The following is a 23,052-nucleotide window of genomic DNA, read 5'->3' as shown; positions in this document are numbered from 1 at the left end:
CTTGATTAAAATTTGTAAAAACTGAGCATACTTTTTCAGTTAGATGTTGTTTGTTACTTTTGAGATCTTTAATTCTGTATTGTTTAGTGTTACTTCTTTGTAGCTGCAGTATTCCTTATTGTAGTTCCTTGTGTCTACTTTGGCCTTTAAATGGCTTGATAAAAGACAGCTTATGACAAAGTCATGAGCCATAAACATTTGGAAGTAGCTAAGATATGCATTCCTTTTGAGAGTTGCATACACCAAATGGATACATAATACAAATTCCAGTGTTAGGATTGTTTATATTGCCATTAAAACACTGAATGAACATTTAAATTATGAATAGTCATAAAACCTTAATATCAGGAAGTTGTCCTATTGTTGAATTTCAGTGGTATTCTTTTGGGGGAAAAAAAAATGAGAATAAGTTGAAGCTTGGTTTAAGACTTAACACCTATTTCTGCCATAGGTTGTGCTGTTGGGGAATATCATTTCAGCTGCAGTACGATGTCATTTGGAGATGAAGCTCTTCTGATGGAGGTGGACTTGTCACAAGGCATGAACTCTTCTGGCATCTTCATTACTAGGATATATTTAATCTTGGCAAATCCTCTGCTGATTTGCACTTATTCTGCTCATACCTGAATGTTGCTGTTTGGGTTTAGCTAGCTTGAAAGTCATTCTGAATAGAACACAGCTCCTAAGAAGTCTTCTTCTATCAATTAAATCTGTTTAATTTTCTTCCAGAAATGGGACTAATTAAATGTGATTAAAAACCAAATGGTTCCTTCTTGATATGTCAGCCCAGATGTTTGAAAGCTGATTAGTGTTGGTGGAACAATTAAAGCTCAAATAAAACCAGAACCCATTAGGATGAGAGGAGTGCTTTTTGTGAACAGCTAGTTCTTGCAGCATTGGTTATGCAGTATTAGGATTTCCACTTTGTGTAGTAAAGCAAAATCATATATGACCTTACATCTTCCTTAAAGGAATTATTATTTAGGCTCAGCATTGGACTGAAATAGTGAGCTTGACAAGCTAGTCAAAGAAATTAATGCTGAAATTGTGTTTGCACACTGCTATTTTGCACAGAAATCTAAGCGTTTTCTTTAAAAAGCTTTTTGGAGACTGGATGACTGTTTAGTGTTCTTGACAAAGACTCCCCTGCTGTCTCTAACGAAGTATTTATTTCTTGGTGTAAGGTCGAGTGCAGTTTGCTACAGGTGTTCCTGTTCTGTTGTCTTTTTTTGTAGATAGGTGAGTGGTGCTTCACCTATCCCCAAATGTGACTTTGTGATTCCTTTTGAGAGACTTAGCAGCTTCCAGTTTTGGAAATGTGTAGGTGTTAGACCATTACTGTATGACTCTTTTTGGATATATATTTTCTCTCCTTCCCAGTTAATTTAGGGAGGAGGAAGAGAGGAAAGTGAACATTCCTTTGCCTGCTCCTTTCCATCTTTTGAGTAGCAGTCATCTAGCCCTGGTGTAGCTGTTGTGCTTAGAGCAGCCGTTCAGGACAATGTGTGTGCATCATTACTTCTAACTCTCAGCTGAAGCTCTTGGTGTCCTGTGGATTCTTCCATACCCCTGACTGAATATGGGAAGTTCCTCACTGATGCGATCTTCTCTAAGTCTGTCTTGGCTGAGCGTGACAGTGTAAACTTCACCCTTGCTATCACTGGTTACAGCCATGTGATGCAGCCACTTCTGGCTGCACTGGCTTAGTGGTTCTTGGCACCGTGAGTGGGCTGTCTGTTGCAGCACTCTCGTGTGGTTTTATGCACTGTGTACTGCTTTTCTTCCACTAGTAGTCTTAAAACCCTTCCTCGATTACGCAGGAGTAGTGCTAATAAACTATTATCTAATCTGGGAAGCCTATTGATTATAATGCTTCACTATTGCAGTGCTGCCTAATTGCATGGCTCATGTGCCAGTTTGGCCTCTGCAGATCATCTCTGGCCATCCTTAATGCTGACCTGATACTTGTATTGTGTTGGAGATATGTAAGAGGCTTCTGTAGAAGCTTAGTATTTCTTGATACTATAACCTCTGGATACCTCACTGTTCTAGGTATGCTTTCAACATTTGTAACTAGGTGGTCTGATGGTGCACGCACCTTCTCAGTTGTACTTTGGATATGTCTAAGTTTGTGGGAGCTAAAGCCTGTTGCAGACTTCCAGTAAGAAAGCTTTTTTGTGTTTCATATAGTCCTCATTTAATGATACAAACCAGACTTAGGACACTTTATTCTTCTGTCTTTCAAGTAGCATGGACTGCTTTTATTGCCTGTAAAATCTCATTTTGTCCTGTCTCTTGGATTATCCAGCAGCTGCAATGAGCAGCATGAAAGTACTGGAAAATAAGCTGCTGATGTGATTTGTAGTTCACAGAGCAGCGTATGTTACCACAACATTGTCTTTTTAAGCATTGTTCTGCCATCATGCAATAAAATATTCACCATGCCCTTGAGTGCAGTAAGTGCCTTTCTATTTGATGCTTACTTGCAGGTGATCGGTTCTTCGTTGAGTTTGTATCTGCAGGTGGATTGCTGGAATCCTTCCTTCACAAGCTTTCTCCAAATTAAAGCAATTTCTTTCACATACTTTGGTCTGGTTGTGTCCTTACTCTTTTTCATTCTCGGTATAAAGGTGTCTCGAAGCTGCAGATCTCCCTGTAGTGCGTCTGTATTTTTTGTGCCTTGTTTTGTGCTCATACATTGTTCCTATGACCTGTTCAGGAATTGTTACAGCTGAGTATTATGAAACCGAACTGTCTGGGTGTTGTCTCCTGTTAAAATATTTTAATCAGCCAGAGCCTTGATACCAGGAGATAATAATGGCTGGCTGTGCAATCTGCATGAGTTGGTGGCCTTAGGCAGTGGGTGCCTTCAAGGGGTTGCACCATCAGTATCTGCCTGGAAGGAAGGCAGAGCTTGCTAAGCTGTTAGGAGGCTCACATCTGTTAAGGTGCTGGGGTTTGTAGCTGCAGAATAAATGTCCCTGCTGTGTACAGACTCTTGTAATAAATAGGTTTTCTTGGTACTCATTTGGAGCTGTGCAGTACACCAGGCTTCTTAGTCCTTTGTAGCTCTCTGATGTTCTAACACCAAGTGGTATAAACTTCATGAGCTTGATAGCTTTCTCAGTAGATTATAAAAGCTGCTGGTCGTGCACTTAATAATGTATATTGCATGTGGTGAAAGTTTGCTTCTAAGTTCTTGCACACAGACCAAGATATCTGAGCTGTTTCTATACTGGGTTAGCATGCAATATTACCTGTCTTTCCTTGCCCTGATCTTGCTTGTGTTTGTGTGCCATGGATTTAGTGCAGTGCCCCATAAAACAGATCTGTTTGTGTCACAGGCTTCTCATGTGTTTCCTAATAGTTGTACTAGAAACCATTATTTGTTCATGCTTCTCTAAATAGTGCTGCATCTCAATACATAAGATGTTAGGAAATCTGCCCTGAACTGGTTGTTCATTTAATAACTTAATTGCAAGGTGATGGTTGAATGGCAGCTGTCTTCGGTTTCCTAAAGGAGGATACTATGTCATTAGGCCTTCTGAAGCCTTGCTGAAAGCTGCCCATACCAAAAAGGGAATTGAAGCCTTAGCCATTGCTTTAGTACTGCACAAGCTTTCTCCCTTACCCCACTTTTCTTTCTTTTTTATGTTCAAACAGTGGTTACCCTGCTCGCCTTACAGCCTGTTGGCTGGCTGCTCCTGCTGCCAGGCAGTGATGCTACCATCTTACTTGGACTGCCTGTGCTGTGTTCCACGTATGGCTTTCACTGTCTGTCCTGGCCTCATAATAATCACTATTTTCTTTCTGTCTCTCCGTGCCAGCTGAAATGCCATGTCTCACAGGTCACTGAGCTTTGTGCTGCAGTGTGATCCTTACAGTACAGTGATTTGTAGCCAAAGGCATGCATTTGTAAAAATGCACTTATTGTACAAAAAAAGTGCTGCAGAGCCTTGAGAGATGTGACGAACAGCCCCAGAATTGTTTGAGAGGAGCAAGGGTGAGGAGCTGCACCAGGCACAGTGGCCCTTCTAGCAGAATGTTTGACATTTGGTCTGTGTGGCTTGGCATGTGGCACAGCTTCAGTGGTTATTCTGATGTGGGGTGCACACTAGGTAAGTTGTCTTCTAAATATAGTAAGCCTGTGCTGGCTTTTTTGTTTGCTTTTTTTCCCCCCCCTCCCCTGAAGAGTTGTTATCAGTGCTCAGTGAGTGGGAGGGCTTTGTTTTCTGCCATGTCATTCAGTCACAGCCTTTTGCCTGTTTCAGGTGCTTCCTTACTGAAAGCAGTGTGGGATCTATGACGGACTCCAGGATTGATTTTCTAGTACTATAACTTATAATGGGATGAATATCATTGATAAAACAAGTCTGGTCGTGTAAAGGTCATTCCATAGTATCCACATAAGTTATATTTAGTGTTGTTTATATCAGATTCATGTCAGAATAAAGCTACAATTACAAACTGCTTACTTTTTTTATAAACAGCACAACGAGTGCCAGCGTACTGCAGAGGGGAGGCCTGGGACTTTGTTCTTGCAGGAAAAAGTGGGAAAAAAATGGTTTTTAAGGAGAAAAAAATATATATATTGCAATCAGTTCTGGTTGGCTGTTTTAATTTGCTTATTGGTTGACTTATATAACACTAATTTTGTGCTGCTTTAAATGTAAATGCGTTCAGCAGAAAATAAACAGCAGGTTTCTCAGTGTCCTGCACTTTGGAGAGCAGAAGAGATGGGGGGGTTACAAAGCACTTGCACAGGGAAGTTGTTGGCTTCTTTCCCATGCATAACATTCCTGAACATCACACTTCTTTAGTTGTGTGTTTCAGAGAAGTTTAAAAATATTTTGGTGTTTTTTCTTCTTTTGTTTGAGGCATAACCATCCATACAAAATAACACTGAATAACTGGATAATCGTAGAACCTGCTACGAAGTGTAGGTAGCAACCTTGTGCTTGTTTGTTCAGCTTTGAGCCATCTGGCATTTGTTTCTTAAACTTAGATGAGAGTTCAGCCTTGTGTTTTTGTTTGCTTTTTGTGTGTATTTTTTTTTTTTTTTTTTTTAAGTCCTCATGGTATTATTTTATTTTTATGGGGAAATATCTGATGTTTGCTTTATGTCATTGTCTGGCTGAATAGAATGCTGGTGACTGCTGTTTGCTGACTGCTGTTGGCTAACTGCTTTTTGATGTAGGATAAGCAAAAGAGAAGATGTATGTGAAATTCTTCAGAACTCTGGGTTTCCCAGAGCCAAACAGTAGCATTTTTAAGTGCAGGAGATTAATATAGAGAGCCAGAAGGGGAAAATGTCACATAATGTGCTTGTGTCCATGCCTGTGGAGAAAAGAAGTCTGTGAGTGAAACTGTAATGATTACTCTGATAACTTTTCCATAGTTCTCAGTTCTTCCAGATGTCATTTTCAGAGAGTGGCAAAATGGCCTTTGTACTCAAGATGCTGTCTGTGGAATGAATTTAATCTTTCTGGAATCATGGCTGCTTTTTTTTTTTTTTTTTTAATATAATTGTAACTGTGGGGTTAATGTTTAAATATTTAAACGGATTTGGCTTCTTGCCTCTGAAGTAGAACAGCATGTGCATAACCCTGGGACTCTTACCATTCCCAGTGTAGCCAAAAAAAATAAAAATTGCTCCATAGTGCAGTGATCTAGTAACTTCAAAGGCTATAATTTAAGGCTGGTCTTGGACAAGAGTGTCCTGAAAGGGGGCGATTGACTTGATTTTTCCTATTTAGTTGAGGGAAAAGGAACTTTTACAGATGGCATCAGAATGCTTTGACAGAACTCTTTAGGTTAAATAGGAGCAGCCATCTGTAAGTCTAAGCCCAGTAAAATAAGCTAGTGAAAAGTAATCCTGAGAAGCACTGATCTGTATGTAGGAATCTAAAACTTTTTTGAGAACTAGGAAACGTGTGAACTTGGGGTACCTTTGTTTTTGGCTCTCTTTGGATTGAAGTGCCAGGGTTGAACAATGATTTAATAAACATAAAGTTCAAACCTAATTTGGGAGTCTTGGTATTTATGACTTGAAGTGGAAAAACTTGAAGAGGAAAGCCAAAAGTAATTGCGTTCAAGCTCCTCATATTTCTGATGCTCTTCACCTTAAACCAGAGGACTCTGTTGCCTGTTGCTGGGAGGAAAGCAAGGGCTTTGACCCCAGGACCGCATCTCTAATCTGGTTCCATTCTGACCTCATGTGTACCAAGAAATCTGCTGAAAACATCCATCTCTGGGGAGCTTTTCCTGGCTGCAGTGACAGATGATGCAAACTCATGGTTCCTGCCAAGCATCCCAAGTATTTTCTATTAGTGGCCTGGTCGCAGCCACACCATGTTGGTGATGGGATGCTCCCTGCACTTGAGGGAACGATGCAGTGTGCAAGGCGTGCTGAGATAAGGCTGGCTGGGCACAGAGAATTGTCTGTCCTCATTCTGCTTTGTTTTGCAATTCTTGTATTCACATTAAACACGTACATGAATTTTTCAGCGTGTGTCGATGTGAAATTTGATACTTAAAGAACTCTTAAGTGAAAATAGTCACAAATTTCATAACTTCTAAGCTATAAATACCTTAGTTTGCTGTAACTTCCCAGATGATTAATACTTTGTTCAATTCTAATTAAACTGTATTTGTACTTCAAGCGTGGAAGTGGAATACTCTGGGCAGTTAATTGTTTAAACTCATTTATATGTATCCTAAAGAAAAGAAAAATATTGCAAGTGGCAAGCACAGAATTAACACATGTTAATTATCATGTTATTATGTTGTGACCTTTTTAGCCTAAAGAAGTGGTGTCTAAGTGGAAGTGTGCAGTGCCAGAAAGCATCCTCATGTGAGCAACACTAGAGCTATGTCTTTTTAAAACTAGTACGAAGTAGAATCATAGAATCCCTCAGGTTGGAAAAGACCTTAAAGACCATTGAGTCCAACTACAGAATTTCAGAATCACTCAGTAAGTAATTCTTATCATCCATGTTAATAATTGTAGATAATGTTACAATGGCTGAATGTATTTGGGATTTGATTATAAATGACATAATAATCGAGTTAAATATCTGTTTCATTGCCCATCCCATGAAGGGAAGACAGATGTATCTTTGTCACCAGCATCTTCCTTCTTGTCCTTTGGTGATTATTCAGAGGAACAGGCACCCTGGGCTAGAGAAAGAAATCAGTTTACCTTTGACTGCTTTACAAGTGCATAATAAAATAATCTGTGTTTTGGCAAGAACTAAGATGCTAAATACCTCCACTGGAAAACCTCAGGGAGCACAGTGGTCAGTGATTCCATTTCTGCCTGGAGGTGTTCAAACTGTAGTTAAACGGAATGAAAGCACGTAATCCTCATGAGGGGAGATTCTTGTAAGCAAAGGGAGGATAAAACGAGAAACACCTGTACACTGCTCAGCATCAAATGGATGCAGAGCAGCACCATCTGAACACGCTGGCTTTTTGAGGAAACCCTTAATGCCATGACTAGGCAGTGAGGATGTCTTGGAGCTGTAACCTTGGAGGGACAGGAAATGTGAGGTGATGCCAGCTGGCTGCAGCAAAACAGAAGGGGCCTGATCGTGCCAGCTTCAGCCAATGGTGGTTTTATTTTGGAATGGTGTGCTTGGTGGTTGCGTGGCTTACATATGCCACATCTTGCTCTGCTGTGTGTCCTAGCTAAGCAGCCATGGGACATAGCACCTTTGAAATCTGAGTGCAGAATGCCTGTGGTGTTGCTGGGATCATTCTCCTACTGGATATCCTCCTCCTCAGTGGGTTATTACCTTGGTTCCTTTGATTCCTATATTTTCTTGGCTGTTCTGGTGTTGTCTTCTACCACTACTAACGTAGTGGAGTTGCAGAACGCTGTGTCAGACGAAGTGCAAGGCCTGTCACTGTCTGGGTAACTTCTGCAGGGTTCTTTCAAGCACTGAAAGAGGCTTGGATTTGCCAAACTAGTTTGACATTTGGAAACACTTTGATACTACAAATCTCACTGGTAGAGATTATGTCCTCTAGGAACACGGGTCAGCTTTAAGTTTTATTGTTTGCTGATAGGAGAAAATGTTTTGTTCAGTTAGCATCTGCATTAGGCTGGTGGGAGCGTAACAGTCCTTGTCTTCCTCTTTTTAGGAAGAGTTTTACCAACTCTTGAAGACGGTTCCTCGTCCATTGCCATTTATAATGGAAGATAATTGCATCAGTTCTTGTGTGCTCTTGGTGGTAGATAAATATTTTACACTCTGTGCCCAAAACCTTTGAATCCTGACTTCAGAAATTACTTCCAACAGTTCCTGTTCATTCTATCACTTGTGAAAGATGAACAAATGAATTCCACTGAATATTCCAGAAGTATTAGAGGCTGTTTTTCTGATTTCTTTAATTTTTTGGCCATTTATAAGACTTCTAGTAGCTTTCATTTGTTATGCCTTGGCCCAGCATAGATCTGTGTGATTTAAATATACAGAGAGAAAATACTGTTTCTTGTTCAAAGAGAAGTTCTTCTGGAATGCTTAACTCCTCAACTGTGTGCACCCAAAGCCAATGATTTGTTTAACACATTGGCAGTAAGCACATGCTGCTTAAATGTCTTGATTTGAATGATGAGTGTGTTACGGTAGAGGTTTTTTTTAATACAACTGTCATAATTTCACATTTAAATTGACTTTGTTAGATTGTATTTGTTTATATTTATTGTAGTTCTTTTATAGCCTGAGGACAGAAATACTTGCAGAGGTTGAAAATAATTTTGACACTGTTTTACATAGCTAATGTATCCCTTTTTTTTTTTTTTTTTTTTTTTTTTTTTTTACTATTATTATTCCTTCCTGCAATGCTGAATTAATTGAAAAAGCTACATTGAATAGGTGTAACAGCAAATTATACACTTGCAGGGTAAGTCTGTGATGTGGTGAAATTCAGCAGAGGAAAGTCTTCAGCTGAGTTTTTGGAAGTGGCGCATTCTTTTTTTCCTTGCCTGTAGCAGACAAGGATAAGCGACTGCGGTTTGTGTCACTTAAAACAGGTGAGGGAAAGCTGTTAGTTCTGTTAGGGCAAAACTGAATAAGGACTCATGTGTTGCAATATGATGTTTCCAAACAACTGTTGTTTCCTTGGGCTGTCTTCAGGAAGGCTAAAATAAAATTTGTCCAAGCTGTTCTGCAGGCTGTTTCATGTGGAACTGTCTCCTGGAGTAGCTGTTTGCTGTGGTGTGTGGTGAGGGACGCTGTGGGAAACGTTAGCGTGACTGCATGTGTTTCTCCTGGAGACTCGGAGAGTGGGGCAGTGCTTCCCCATCCTGCCTGTTTAACTTTAATCTGCTCTTGAGATAACAAACATAATGCTACATTAGGTAATTCTTTGACCTTCAGATTTCTGGAGTTTAATGCTTTCCTTGCCCCTCCTGCTCCTCCACCCACCCACCTATCACTGGGTTTCCTGGTGTTCTGGCTCATCAGGTTCTCCAGAAGTCACTAAGTAACAGAAGGGGAAGTTTGGCAAGTCCATCTGCCTTTTGCTCTGCTCCTAGCCAGGCAAACTGGTTGCTTGCTCTGCTGTGCAACACTCCTGTCCCTCACTGTAAGCGTGGCATAAAGTGGCAGAGTGTGTGTCTCCGCAAATATCACCTGCCTGGTCTGTGACATCCTCATCAAACCTGCTCTAGGATGTGCTGCTAGCACACAGCAAGCTCTTGACAAATTGCTGGCAGAGTCAAAGGAAAATTCTTTAGCTGGAGCCTATTATTGCTGCATGGCTGAATTGATCTTTGAAAGCTGAAATCTCTTGGGAGAGTTCTGGAAAGTCCAGCTTCTATGTTTTGTTTTCCTTTTCTTTTTTCCTTGGTCTTACTGTTTGCTTGCCTTCTGATGTACGCCACTGAGGAAAGTTTCTGATGACTCAGTCTCAAGTCATCTCTCTTAAAATGCTTGGGCCTTGTCTTCAGTAAGTTGTGCTGTTCCTTTCTTTCCTCTATTGTAGCCTTACTACAAGATGCTACTGTATTCCAAACAACTTTCCTAATGCGTTAATTAGAAGTTGCTAATTCTATAAATACAGAAGCATACTCTTATATATGGCTCTTAACTGTTTATTGTTTGCTACTGAGTGGGTAGTAAGATTACTGGTACTTTCTGAATCTTTGTGCTTAAATGTACTCCAAAATAAGCCTTTTGGTTACAAAAATTATTTAGAAGCTGATGGCCTTAGTGAGGGAGGTTTGGTAAGTTATATCAGATGGTAATCGCATACTGTCATTGATTTAATGTTCCCCTGATGTTTTAAATTTAACAGCTAAAACAGAGGTATTAGTGGCTTCCACAATTAATGCTTAAACCATGCCAGGCTTCAGGAGAAATGCCAAAAAAAACTCATGCAAGTAGTTTCCATATGTTGCTGACACATTATTTCCTGGAAGGGTGGTTGATGTGTTGGCAAAACAAGTAAAATGTGCCATTTTCAGTTAAAGTTTGGGAAGAACAATCAAGTCACAGCTCTTAAAGTAGAGAGTCTGAGATAATAATAGGGCTCCAGCTTGTCATTGCAATTTTGTATTCTGATCTTTGATCTGTGATCTTTGTTGCTTGTTAAAGCTTTTTTTTTTCTTGTCCGTTGCTATCTTTAGCTAAAATACTGAAATAGGAGCTATTGGTATTTGTGATTTATAAATAGAAGGAAAGATCAATTGAACTTCTAAAGGTGGTAAAGAAAATGTAGTAAGTTTATCCATAGGGGAGGGAGACTATATCGAAAATGAGGACAAGAAATAATCCAAAAGGTATTTAACTATTTAAAGAACACAGTTAGTGACTTTAATGTATTATCAAACTGTAATCAGTGCTCTGTTCTAAGAGCTGGACTCTAGGCAGGACTAACTAACCTACAAACAAGCATCCAGTGCTTGAAAATAAAGCCAACAGGAGGCATGGGCAAGCTGGTGGCGGCTTAAAAAGCCCCCATTCAGGTGCCAGTGCTCTGCTTTGGTTCTGTTCTCCACTGGTGATTCTGGGGATTTTGGTCAAACAGATGGCCATGGCTTAACCTTTACTTTTAGCTTCGCTGTAACCTCTACTTCTAGCTTCTCTGTGTTGTGTGCATTCTTTCAGTTGTTTGTTTTTGCACTGTTTTTTAACCTTTCTTCCCGAAACAGTTATGCAGGAGGAAAGACTGGATGTGGCAGTCAGATAAGGTTAGAAATTCCTTTTAACAAAATCTTAGAGGCAACTTTTGCAGGGTTGTTGTGCGAGAGTAACGTCTTAAAATTATAATTACTTAGGTTGCCTAATATATTTATTCTCAAAACGGTATTTTCTCTGTCCCCCAGTCTTACTCTGAAATGGCAGAGGAGGAAGGGTGACAAAGTACTGTGACAAAGAGGCTGGAGAGTCTCCTTCTCTGGAGATACTCAGAACCCACCTAGATACTTTCATGTGTGGTGTACTCTTGGGATGCTGCTTTAGCAAGGAGAGAGGTTGGACTGAATGATCTCCAGGGGTCCCTTCCAGCCTCTACACTTCTGTGATTCTGTGAAGAGATGAATTATTTTTTATTTTTAGTTTTTGTGCATGTATTTGTATCCCTCCAATCTTTACCTCTGGCTTTCTGCTGCTGTAGAGTGGGACTGGTAACACAACTTTTTCCTAGGCTTTTTATTTGGAGAAAACTTAAAAAAATTTTTTTTAATGGAGAAAACTCTATCACAGCTGGCTAACGTGCTGCTGAACTGCTCCTTTCCTCAGCAAGTGGGTGTGAAAGAGAGCAGCTTGTGAGACCCGTGGTTGGTGGTCACTGCTAGATTTCTTCCCCTTATCATGATTTAAATGAGCATGGGATCTGAAGTGACTGCGTGGTACTGACTGCTACCCAGCAATTGGCTTTGATGCATGGAAGAAAAAAGCACTTGCATGGTCCTTGCACACCTTGTGCCTTTCTAGAAGGCCAACCCTGCCTCAAATCAGGCTATGGTAATGCATTCAGGTGCTTGAAAAGCAAGTGTGCTCCTGTGTCTTCCAGCCTAGGCTCCCAGGCTTGCAGTTGTGAATTGGCTCTGTGCTTTGGCACGAGGCTTTTAGTTGGTGTAAGCAGGTGGTGTGTATTTGCATGCGTTCTGTGTAGGAAATTGTTGCTGCCACTCAAGCACATAACTGGTATCTAAATGTTTGCAAGCACCTTCTGGCTGGAGAAGGAAGTAGTGGCTGGTATTTCTCTGTATATATTCTCTCTAAATAAGCATGACAGCACTGACATCGTGTTTCTTTCTGAAAATGGTAGGTATTAAGCAGAAAGTGGTCTTGTGACTCTCATACACTGTTTAGGTTTGTTTTTTTTCTAACAGTCATCTCTGCAGCTGTGCTCTGAGAAACTTTTTCACAAAACATCTGAACTTACCTTCTGAAGTTAACTGAAGCTTTAATAGGACTTGAGCCATCTCCTGAGGCATAACTGAAGAAACTACTCAGTGAACCAGTTTGTAGATAGTTGTAAAATTTTTTACGGTGTTTGAATACTAAAATAGGACTATAATCTGGCAGGCAAGTCTGGATAGGAACTGAAATTTGTAGTGGTGTTTTTCCTTTTTCCCACATTTTTCTCCTTGTGTTACTGCAGCTGCACTCTTTGTCGCTGCTACTGCCGCACCTGGGCAGGCAACTCTGGTTCCCCCAGCTGCATTTGTGCAGCTGCTGAGGTACATCCTTAGGTTCTGAGGAGTGTTGCTTTCTAGCTGTTGCTGGCCCTGTGCATCCTAGCAGCAAGGTGGAATGGCACAAGGGGGCTGTCAAATCTCTGTGGCTCATGTGGTGTAAGATGCGAGAAGTTGGCAGCCTCTATTTGAGAGAGGTCTGGCAGTGAATGGAATGTTCTCCAAGGAATGTTCTCCAAGCTGGCATTTGGTTCCCCTCCAATACTGAATATTTTGAATGTATTGACCTTCAGGGTATGTGCAAGATGAATCTCTCCAGGCCACGAGAGATTCTATGCAAGTGTGGGCTCTTGTTTAGGGGGGTGTTGATCCTCATGGTTGCTTGTCCTTCAGTTTCAGTTAACCAAGTCCAAGTCAGGCTGTGCTGTGACATTGTTTGCTGGAAATAGAAGCACTTCTTCTGTAGTCAGCTAGGGAGTCTCTTTACTTACTGATCTCTGATTTGTGTACAGATGCTAGAATTGATGTTTAACCTAGCAGGAATCTTAGCAAATAGATTAGAGCTGCTCCAAAAGTAATGCCTCATATTTTATTATGTTGACCCACAATGTCGGAGTTGGATGTTGGTGATATGGAAGTAGAGATTGAACCTTCCTGCCAGTGTTGCAATAAATTTTGTTGCCATGTGATTGATAGCAGCAGAGGCAGTCTAACAACATGGCGTCTGACACAGAATTGCGTATGATTTAAAGGTGTGGAACCCAATTCCTGTATGCAGAAAAAATCACACCTGCTGACATTCACTGGTGCTTCTGAATGTTTCTGGAGACCAAACAGTGGGTGTGAGCACAGTGAGGCAGTGAGAGGTGCGTTTCAGCAGTGGTGATAGTAACAGTAGGCCACCTCTGCAGGTGCAGATTTTTATGTGCATGGCATGAAGGTTCATTGCTGGTGAAAATGCATAGCTACTGGTGGTGACTATGTTGAAAAATAGAGTTTTGTTGCTGAGAATTTGCCAGTAACTAGTGTTAATGTGCTCTTTGTATCTCTTGTAGTTTCCATTTAAATAAATAGGAGGTATTACTTCTAGAGCGATACATGCAGTTGATGTTACTTGCAGAAGTAGTATCTCACAGTTCTGTACCAGAACTGGTATATTCTGTGTGTAGAATGTAAATGAGTTACCCATGTGTCTTAAAGGATAAGACAGATACAAGCATCTAATTCATCAAGTTCTCCTGCAAGTAACCTGAATCTGTGGCTGTGATTAGACTTGAGGTTTCTTTGTCAAAGACCTTAAATATATTTTTCCATTGTGTGTTTCTTATGAAGAAACATTCAAGCACCTGACATATAAGTAAACCTGAATACTGAGGTTTGCTGTTTTTCTTCTGCTTATGGAAGCTGATGCTAAGCGGGCTTGTTAAAATAAGCACAAATAGATAAAGAAAACAAAGAAACAAATAACAACAGAAAAAGAATGCCTCTGTAAATTCTTGGTCCTGATAGGCACACAAACTTGGAATTCAGAGATGTGAAGGTAGAAATACAAACCAGATTCTGTGCAACTGTTTAAATAGATGTGGGTGATAAACTGCTAAAAATTAAAACTTTAGAAACTGGGAACTTAAGCAAGCAGTTGATCTTGGTTATGGTTTGGATGAGGACAATACTGTGTAAAACAATTCAGAAGATTTTAGCACAGCTTAATATAATGAAGATGATTAGTTCTACCTTTCCCATCTGATGGTCTCTATAATAGTGATTTGTGAAGAAGGTGAATAAAGTACTTGATCTAACAGTGTGTATTAAGGTGGAAGACTTTTTGACTGACAACTTAATTTTTAGAGAGAGTTAAGATTTTTCTCTTTTCTGCTTTTAAAAAAAAAAACATAGGCTAGCTGGGGATTTTTCCTTTTTTTAAGATCATTATCTGTAGTCAGAAGCAAAGGACCCATGCTACTGGTCAGTTTTTGATATGGACAATCAGAGAAGTGGAAATAATTTCTGAACACTAAAGGTTGTCCCCATTGCGTGCCCCAGTGCCCTTCTTGCTTGCAGCCTACCTTGCTTTGAGGAAGAACTTATTTGCAGATACAAGAAATCTAGCCCAGGAAGGCTTAGGGCACGCAGCTGTTATATCTACTTGACAGGCAGGTATTGCTCAGTAATTTTTCAAAAAACTTTTTGAACAGTGCAGTCATACAAACTCCTTTGCAACTCTGAAGTCTTGGATATAGTTTTCCAGAAAATTAATTGCCTGAATTCCAAATGGCAGTTCGTTCCATCCTTGCTTCTTGTGAGGCAGTTTTCTTTGGAGAAGGCTCCTAGTGCAGCAAATTGCTTACAATTTATATTTGTGAGCAGTATTATACCCAAACGACTTGTAAAAGCACCTCTGGTATGTGCAACTTGGCTCGCAGAAAATAAAACCCCAGTGGTGTATTTGAAGGAAAAAATATCAAGGTAGAAACTGCCCTCTGTTCTGGGGAAGTCCTCACATACCTGGTGTAGGAGGAACAGAGCACTCCTGAAATTAGAGAGATGGAAAATGGGAGCACCAGGGAGTTGAGGTCTCTTTTGAATTCTTTAGCTCAACTTTTTTTCTCTTTCAGGATTCTGCAATTAGGGTGATGTATTTTCCTACCAGGAGAAGCTTCATGACTTTTCCCCATATTTATTTTCTTGGATTACTCAGCTCTGGGTACGTGTCTGTGGTTTGGGGTTTCTCTGTTTTGTTTTTTTTCCCCTGCCTAGGCAGTTCCTCTGAGTCCAGAATTATGCAGTATGGGATCTCTTTTACCAGAGTACTTATGTCAACAAGATGTGCATTTAGTATCCTAACAGAGCTGGAAATGAGTTGGTATACCATGAATTCATGGGTTTCTAGATGGATATCTAGAAATGGCAACATCATTGGTAGGCTTTGGCAAACTTCATGCTTGCAGGTAACATAATTTTGTCCTGTGAATTTAAACTTACTGACATAATTTTGAGAAAGTTTATCGGTGCTCATAGGACAGTATTCAGCTGTGCAAGGTCAGTTTATATTAGTACCTTAGGAATTTTTTTCAGACTTTCTTTCCTCATTCTCACAAAAAAAAAAAATGCTGTAACAAATTTGGCTATGAAAATTGTTGTATTTTGTCTTTAAGCTGAAATCCAGGAGGCAGAGTTGCCTCCTAACAAATGGAGTCGGGTGGTAAAATCAATACTAAAAGTGTACTGGATGAGATCAGTGTCCTTTAAATAATCACACTGCTATTGCTGTTTGTATGTAATTCAGGCTTTCCTTCATCAGGTTCATAAAACTGGTGAAGTCAAAGCTAATAAGGGTGAAATGTGAGACCAGCAGTACTGCAGACTGAATAGTTTAAGCAGGGCACCAAGTCCAAGATGCTTCAGAGAGTGGATCTGTGCATACCAGTGGATCATCAGATGGAGGGGGAGAAGTTAATGTGGGATCAACCCTTGCAAAAAGGACAGGTGACATCCCAAAAAGCCAATCAGCCAGCCAAAGGACTGCATAAGGCAGTTTTTGCCTGTCCAGCATTCAGTGCTGTTAGGCTGTCAGTTACTCTAGGGTTATGGCCTAGTTTTAGTACAAAAGTAGAGTGCAGCTGTAAAATGAATAACTAGGGTTCCTTGGTAACATAGCAGCAGCACCTTGCCAGCATCTCCTGCGGACTTGGGAGCAGCAGGTATGGATGTGCACCAGGCCTGCAGCGCTAATTCTGGTCAGCCTTAAGCTAAAATGAAAGCTGATGATCTGGGCCATATAAAGCTGTAGTTCCAGGGTGTCTGTAGAGGTCTGCTTGTACCTTTTCTCTTGCAGAGCCTGGTTTTATCTTTGCTCATCTGCAAAGCTGTCAAGTGAGCTAAATAGCTGAATGGGGAGAACTGCTTCAGAGGTTAGCGCTTGGAAGCTGAAACACTTCTTCAGCTCTCCTGTGGAAGTGTAGAGATTTGGCTGTAACACAGAACAAAATGAAAGCTATAGTAAGCGGCATTTGTATTTGATCCTAAGTTTAAGCAAGAAGTTTTATAATAATGGATTTACACAACATGCGTCTTAGCATGTTATAATTTACTGAGATTGTAGCACTACTGAGGGCTCTCTGAAGGACTGATGGGACAAGCTGTAGGTAGGGGTGATTCCCGCTGATGCCCAGCGCGTGCAGGGCTCTCCGCAGCAGCGCACAGCTCCGCACTGCCGTGGAGCCGACTCCCTACAGCTACGGGCTCGGCAGCCCGCAAGTCTGAATCCAGCCCACATTGCGTGGGTGAGACAAACAGCCCCGTCCTGGCAGCCTGCCCCAGGAGCGCAGTTTTCCCTTCTCCCCACCTGGCCCAGGAGTGCCAGGGCTGCGGGCAGTGGCAGTGAGACTGCACCCCTCTCCCCCTGCCTACGTGTTGCATCAATTGAGCTGTTTTCTCCGAGCTGCTCTGCAAAACTGGCGTGGCATTTTTCTTGTTTAATTCCTCTACCCTACAGAGGTAGAGCACTGTGTTTTGCTATGCAGGGCCAGGGCTTGTATGGATTTAATCTTTGGTCTGAGACCAAAAGATAAACAAGAAATCTACAAAAGAGTTAAAATATAAAAACAAAACTCAAGCAGCAGAACCGATCTCATTGTGAGAAAGTTTCCTCTGTAGGGAACATAATTTTTTTTTTTTTTTTTTAAAGATATAAAAACAATGCATTAGATTTGTTTATTTTTCCTCTCTCTTCAGACTAGAGGGTTGGGAACAACAATTGTGAGGTGCCCAGTTACTCCAAATGCCAGCTGGGCAAGGTTGCAGGTGAAAATCCAGTTAAGTTGTTAAGATTGATAGAGTTTATAGTAGCATCCAGCTACTATATTTCTGAAAATCTGCAGCAACCACTACACCTTGAGGATTTCTAGTTGTTGTATTGGAATTGTTTCCTATTTGGCTGCAAAAATATTATTTCTGTTAACCTATTTCTTGAAATTTTATTGGATTTTGTTCACTTGGGTGTAATTAGTAGCCTTGAATATTATAAAATGCATAGGAATGACTGTGCTTCAACTGGCAAATAACAGCATTTTCAGAATTAAAATCTGCTGTGATACTACTGCTGTGCAAGAGCACATTCCTGACTCGGTGGTAGAATTTCTTACAGAATATGTGAAACCTCCCCTTGGCTGGCTGTAGTCTTCTCTGAATGAGTGTCCACTCCTGCACAGCAGGCATCTTTGTGTCTGCAAAAACTGGGAGCTGATTAAACTTCTGACCTGGCTAACTTGGGAAATCATAAGCATCTTGATGAATAATCTGCACTGCAAAAGGATACCGTGACAAGGATGCTGCTATTTCAGTTATTAGGGAATGTATTGATCAGCTTTATTCAGATAATTAATTGGGTTATAGATTTGTTACACAGAATAATCCTCTAGAGCTAAATAGTACTTTTGGGTTTACTGTATCTTACTTCACTACAGATTACACTGGAAGTGTTCCAAGTGCTCAGTAAACTAGTTCACACTGTGTATTGTTAAATATAGCCAGCTGCTGAACTGGCTCCCAGCTTAAGGTGAAGATCTGAAAGGACACAAGAACAGGAGCTCATCAGTTTTGCTGTGGCCTCAGCTGTCACATTGTAATGACACAATCTTACTACTTGCCAGAATACTGGTGATGTCCGTTAAATGTTGGGCAGTGTTTACACCAAACCCATGGGCACAGGCACAGATGCTATGTAAAATAATTCAGAAGCATGAAAAATTTCGAGTCAGCATTGTACCCTAAAGTAGTTTCAGTGTATGGTGCCTAGTGCATTGTGGTGTATTTGGCATTAGAACTTAATTTTAAAAGGCGAGTGCTTAGTGTAGGAGTTATTTCAGTGGTAATGGTTAAAGCCATCTCTGCTCTGACTTGCTGAGCATGTCAATCATGACTCACTGTTAGGAGGCAAGAATTATTTTCTTTTCTCCAGAGTTATGCCTGGTATTTCAGCCACCACCTTTGCAGCCTGGTGTTGTTGCTCTTGCAGAGAGCTTCTGCCTTTTTTTAGTTGCTGCTTTATGAAGGCTGTGTCCTTCTCAGCCAAGAGGAGACTACAGTAAACAGTCTGCTTAGTCAGAGATCTGTAGACTTGTGGATTGTATTTTCTGTACAGTGGATTGTATTTTCTGTACATATATATATGTGTGTGTGTGTGTGTGTGTGTATATGCACACAAAAAATATATACATTTTAAAGAAGCACACAGCAACACCCCGCATTCTTTCCCCTGCTCCTGAATTTGTGGTAAAAATCCCAGGTGTAGTAGCTGTTCTGTACTGGTGCCCTGTACCTGCTTCTGTATAGAGTTCAATGGCAGAAATGGAGAAATCAGCAGTTTATCCAAGATGCAGGTGTTAGACTAGGTGAGCAGTATATGTAACCACAGGTAGTCAAATAAGTTGGAACACTGAGTTGGGGTTGGTGAACATCAGTCCAATCTGTGCTCAGCTGTTCAATCAGATTTGTCAACAAGTAGGACTTGGACCTTGATCTGCTAAGGGAGTGCCATAACAATGAATGCGTATTGTCTTAAGTTCTAGCTTCCTGCTTTCATTTTGACCTGAAGCTTTATCCTTGATTGTATGGGAGCTGACTTAAAAACAACAAACAAACCAACCACCTCGCTGAAAATCCAGGAACATTTCATTGAAAAGTTAACTAATTTAACCAGGAAGGAAAAGCTTCATCGTTCTTGGAAATTGTTAAAGAGGGGCAGACTGAATATTGATCTCATGGAAAACTGTGCAGTGGCTTTGTTTGTGGTAGCAATAGCCCAAAAGCCAAGCCAGTGATAATTCTAAGCACAAGTGACCATGCATACTGCACCCCCCCCAGAAAACTCCATGCTTCTTCTAGCCATGAATGTTGTCTTAACGGAGCTGAGAATGAGTGCCTGATTGAATCCTAGCAATGGAAGCTACCAGAATATTCAAGCGAGAGGCTTGTTGGTATTCTGATCTGCCCATTCCAAGACATAGCTTTGGTTTTGTTTGATCATGCACTTAATCACAACTCATAAAATGCATTTGTTTACTTGCACTGCTTTTACAGCTAGGATTTGTCAACGGCCTGTGTGTGCTTATCTCCTACATCTGTGAGTTTCACCTTTCCTGCTGCTGTAAAACAGTGTGAGGAAAGGCATGTGAACACACAGAACTTCATGATCAGGTGGCTGTGCTTCTAGATCCTCAAATGCTAGGTTCCAGTTCTAAACACTTCTTTCAAATATGTTTGCAAATATCTTAGCTAAGTAGGAGGAGCACTTGCTTTACTTTTTAAGAAAAGTCACTGGACCAGTCTTCTGAATGCAGAGTTCTCCCAGAACATATTTTAAAATAATTCCCAACTTCTGAGTGGTAATTGTGGCAGTGTAATACAGCTTTCTGCTGAAGTATGGATACTGAAGATGCCTTGAGCATAGCATTCAAGTACAGTGAGCTGCCTGGAGCACTTCCAGACTGCTTTCCTGCTTGTAGAGGCACACCCTTTTCTTTCAGATCTCCGCTGTGTCCCTTGGTACAGGCTGTGCAAACAGAGCTGGTGGGTTTGAGTAAACATGGTGACTGTGTGGGTGAAAGCATCCAGTTTCAGATGGAACACCAGGAAAAACGTCATATTGCTGTCAGCCTTTTAAGTGTAATACATTTGAACTGGCTTGCATTCTTGAAGCAGTTTGGGATCTTGCAGCTTGATTTATTTATATTAATTCATATTGTTTTGACTCTTATTTACCCAACACTGAACTAACAGACACTTGGTGTCTGTCCCCTTTACTTCTATAGCACACGTTCAAACCTTCCCAGCCCAGCAGCACTCCATGTAGATGAATAGAAGCTGCAAGATCTTTGCTCTGAGTCCTACTTCGTATGTTGTAGTGTGTGCTGAATCTGGGGCCACCCGAAGATGGACAGTGCTCTTCTTAGAAGAGTCTGCTTTCCGAGCTGGCTTCCCTTTTTTCCAAAGCATTGCTTCTGTTCCCTTAAGGTTTTATATATCTGTTGTGGAAAGGTCTGGTAACTAAATTCAGAGTTCGGTAGTAGTATTTAGTTTAGAGAATTCCCTGACTCTTTCAGTTCATCAGGAGCAATGTATTCTTGGAAAGACGTAGTTTGGAAAGGCAGTTGTTTTGTCTATAGCAGCTCTTAAGTCAGAAGAATTTCTCACCATCTGGAAGCTCATAGACCCAGTTAACATATTTAAGTGCCTACAGAGATACAGAATCTTAATTTTTGAGAGCTAACTTTCTTTTACAGATTTTGTTACACACTATTTTTAAGCCTTATGAAGTCTCCTTGTTTTTATGAAAGTTACTTTTAAACTCCGAATGTCTATACAAAGCAGAACCAACCTTGAATCTAGTCTAGTTGATATTGAAAATACTGATTACTGAAGTGAAAAGCTGCTTTAAAAATAGTTGCATCAATGGTATGTTTTTGTGAATGTTCTCATTATGTGGGAACCTGGACTGAGCAGATTTCTATTAGTACACGTGCACATACTCATATTCGGCTTAAACAATTTCTTGATTTTTCTATTTGGTCTCAGACCTACTTCTGTTTTTCTTGGGACTTCTTAAGCATTGATGGTATCAAAGTTTAATTCAATGCTCCTGTTTCAAATTTTGACAAATCAACAATCCATATTAAGCTAAGGTATCATTCTTTAAGTTCTTGAGACCTCAGCTTTGTGAAGTGGCATACTACAGTTCCCTACTTTTCTATTGTGTGAAAGTGCTTGAAAGAGGTTAGAATGGTCTTTGCATCAGAGCAAATGCTAAATCAAAATGGAACCTCTTAACTTCTTGCTGCATGACTAGTTGGGCAAGCTGTATGGTGTGTTATGAGTTAGCCTCCAAACAAGAAGCAACTAGTTTTAATATATCAAAACAACAGTGGAAGCAAAGTTTACAGACATTTTTCAACAGTTGATTCTGTGATCAGCTTAACTGGATGGAAGATCGTTCAGGACAGGTTCTTGCCCTGCCTCAAGGGAAGACTTCTGTGGAAGAACTCTTGAACCTACCTCATGTTTCATAATAGAGAATGGAAATGAGGGTACCGCTATTGCTCATGCTACTGTAGGGGTTGAATAACAGTGGGCAGTCAGAGGATCTGGAGCTATTAGAAACTGGGAGAGTTTAAGCAGGGTCTATCTAGTCCAGATTTTTATCCTCAGTGATTTTTGTTTTGGAATTGAGAAAAGGAAGCAGGGAGCGGATTAGTGCCTTATTTTGGTGGCTAATTTTCTTGTTCCACGGTCTTCAAGCATCTACCTCAGACTGAAGGTAAAAAGTCGTGTGTAAAGAAAAGGCTGTGGTCTTTTCTTTCTAGAAGTCTCTCTGCATTTAGTCTGTCATGAGCTTACAAACTCATGTAAATCTAGAACAGTCTTACTTGGAGTGCTACTTTTATGCTCAGAACTATTCATGGCCCTAGAGCATGTCTGGAAAAGCTTTACGCTTTTGCTCAGCTGAAAAAGACTTTAAGAATGTAACTATTCATGGTATGTTTGCAGCTGAAGAAAATGAGGTTTATGAGGAAATGCCAGCTTTTTGAATGATAAATTCTTGCTTTTAGTAACTTACCTTTGATGTTATTTATTGCTCTGGCTTTATTTTTACATTTTTTAGGAGTATTTCTCAAAGTGTTTTTTCTTTCCCTTGTTTTCGTTTTTGAAATGGTTATATACTCTCTGTGTCACCCCTGTAAAGATGGTTGGTAGTACAGTTAAGTATCTCTGTTTCCCTGGAGTTTCAGTTCATTAGGGTTCTGCTACTCACTGTATTTAAGTGCAGTTAAGTCACTTAAGACTTTGATGTATTTCTTATATGAATGTTCATTGTTTCATCACTCTTATATGCATAATTCTGATGTTCACGTTCTGCTGTTTTCCTTTCACTGACTTTCAAATACGTCACTTTGTCCATATCCTCATTTAAGGATACCACATTTGTGTTTGCATTTTAGTTAAAACCCTGACCTGTTTCCCATTGTTTTCAATGCCAGTGTCCTCCTTCTTCCCGTTCTTTGATAGGAGAGCTGGAATATATCGTTACAGGTGTGCGGGAATCATAGAATAGAATCACAGAATCGCAAGGTTGGAAACGACCTGCAAGATCATCTAGTCCACCACCCTCTCATTCCTAGTACCACAAGCTACTAAACCATCCTCATCCAGGTGCCTCTTGAACACTGCCAGGGACGGCAACTCCACCACCTCCCTGGGCAGCCATTCCAGTGCCTGACCACCCTCTGAGAGAAAAAGTTTCTCCTAATATCCAACCTAAACCTCCTCTGGTACAACTTCTGGCCATTTCCTCGGGTCCTACTATTTGCCTGGGAGAAGAGGCCAGACCCTTTTTCATCACAGCCTCC

At 40.6% G+C, this 23,052-nt stretch overlaps 1 protein-coding gene across 7 annotated transcripts in view; it reads left to right on the top strand.

Moving 5' to 3' along the window:
- Positions 1–23,052, top strand: part of MTUS1 (microtubule associated scaffold protein 1) — a 110,889-nt gene that overhangs the window by 5,449 nt on the left and 82,388 nt on the right. The window contains exon 1 of one of the 7 annotated variants that reach the window (XM_042812763.1): positions 4,022–4,118. The exons of the other annotated variants lie outside the window; for them this stretch is intronic. The gene's annotated coding sequence lies outside the window, so the exon portion shown is untranslated. Of the gene's footprint in view, positions 1–4,021; positions 4,119–23,052 lie in introns of those variants that run through there. 7 annotated transcript variants of the gene reach the window in all.

This window comes from Centrocercus urophasianus, unplaced genomic scaffold, assembly GCF_019232065.1.
Source record: "Centrocercus urophasianus isolate 14NV4802_14NV808 unplaced genomic scaffold, USGS_Curo_1.0 seq_13, whole genome shotgun sequence".
NCBI lineage: Eukaryota > Metazoa > Chordata > Aves > Galliformes > Phasianidae > Centrocercus > Centrocercus urophasianus.
Note: the sequence above shows the minus strand (reverse complement) of the source record. Positions and strands in the feature narration are given on the sequence as shown.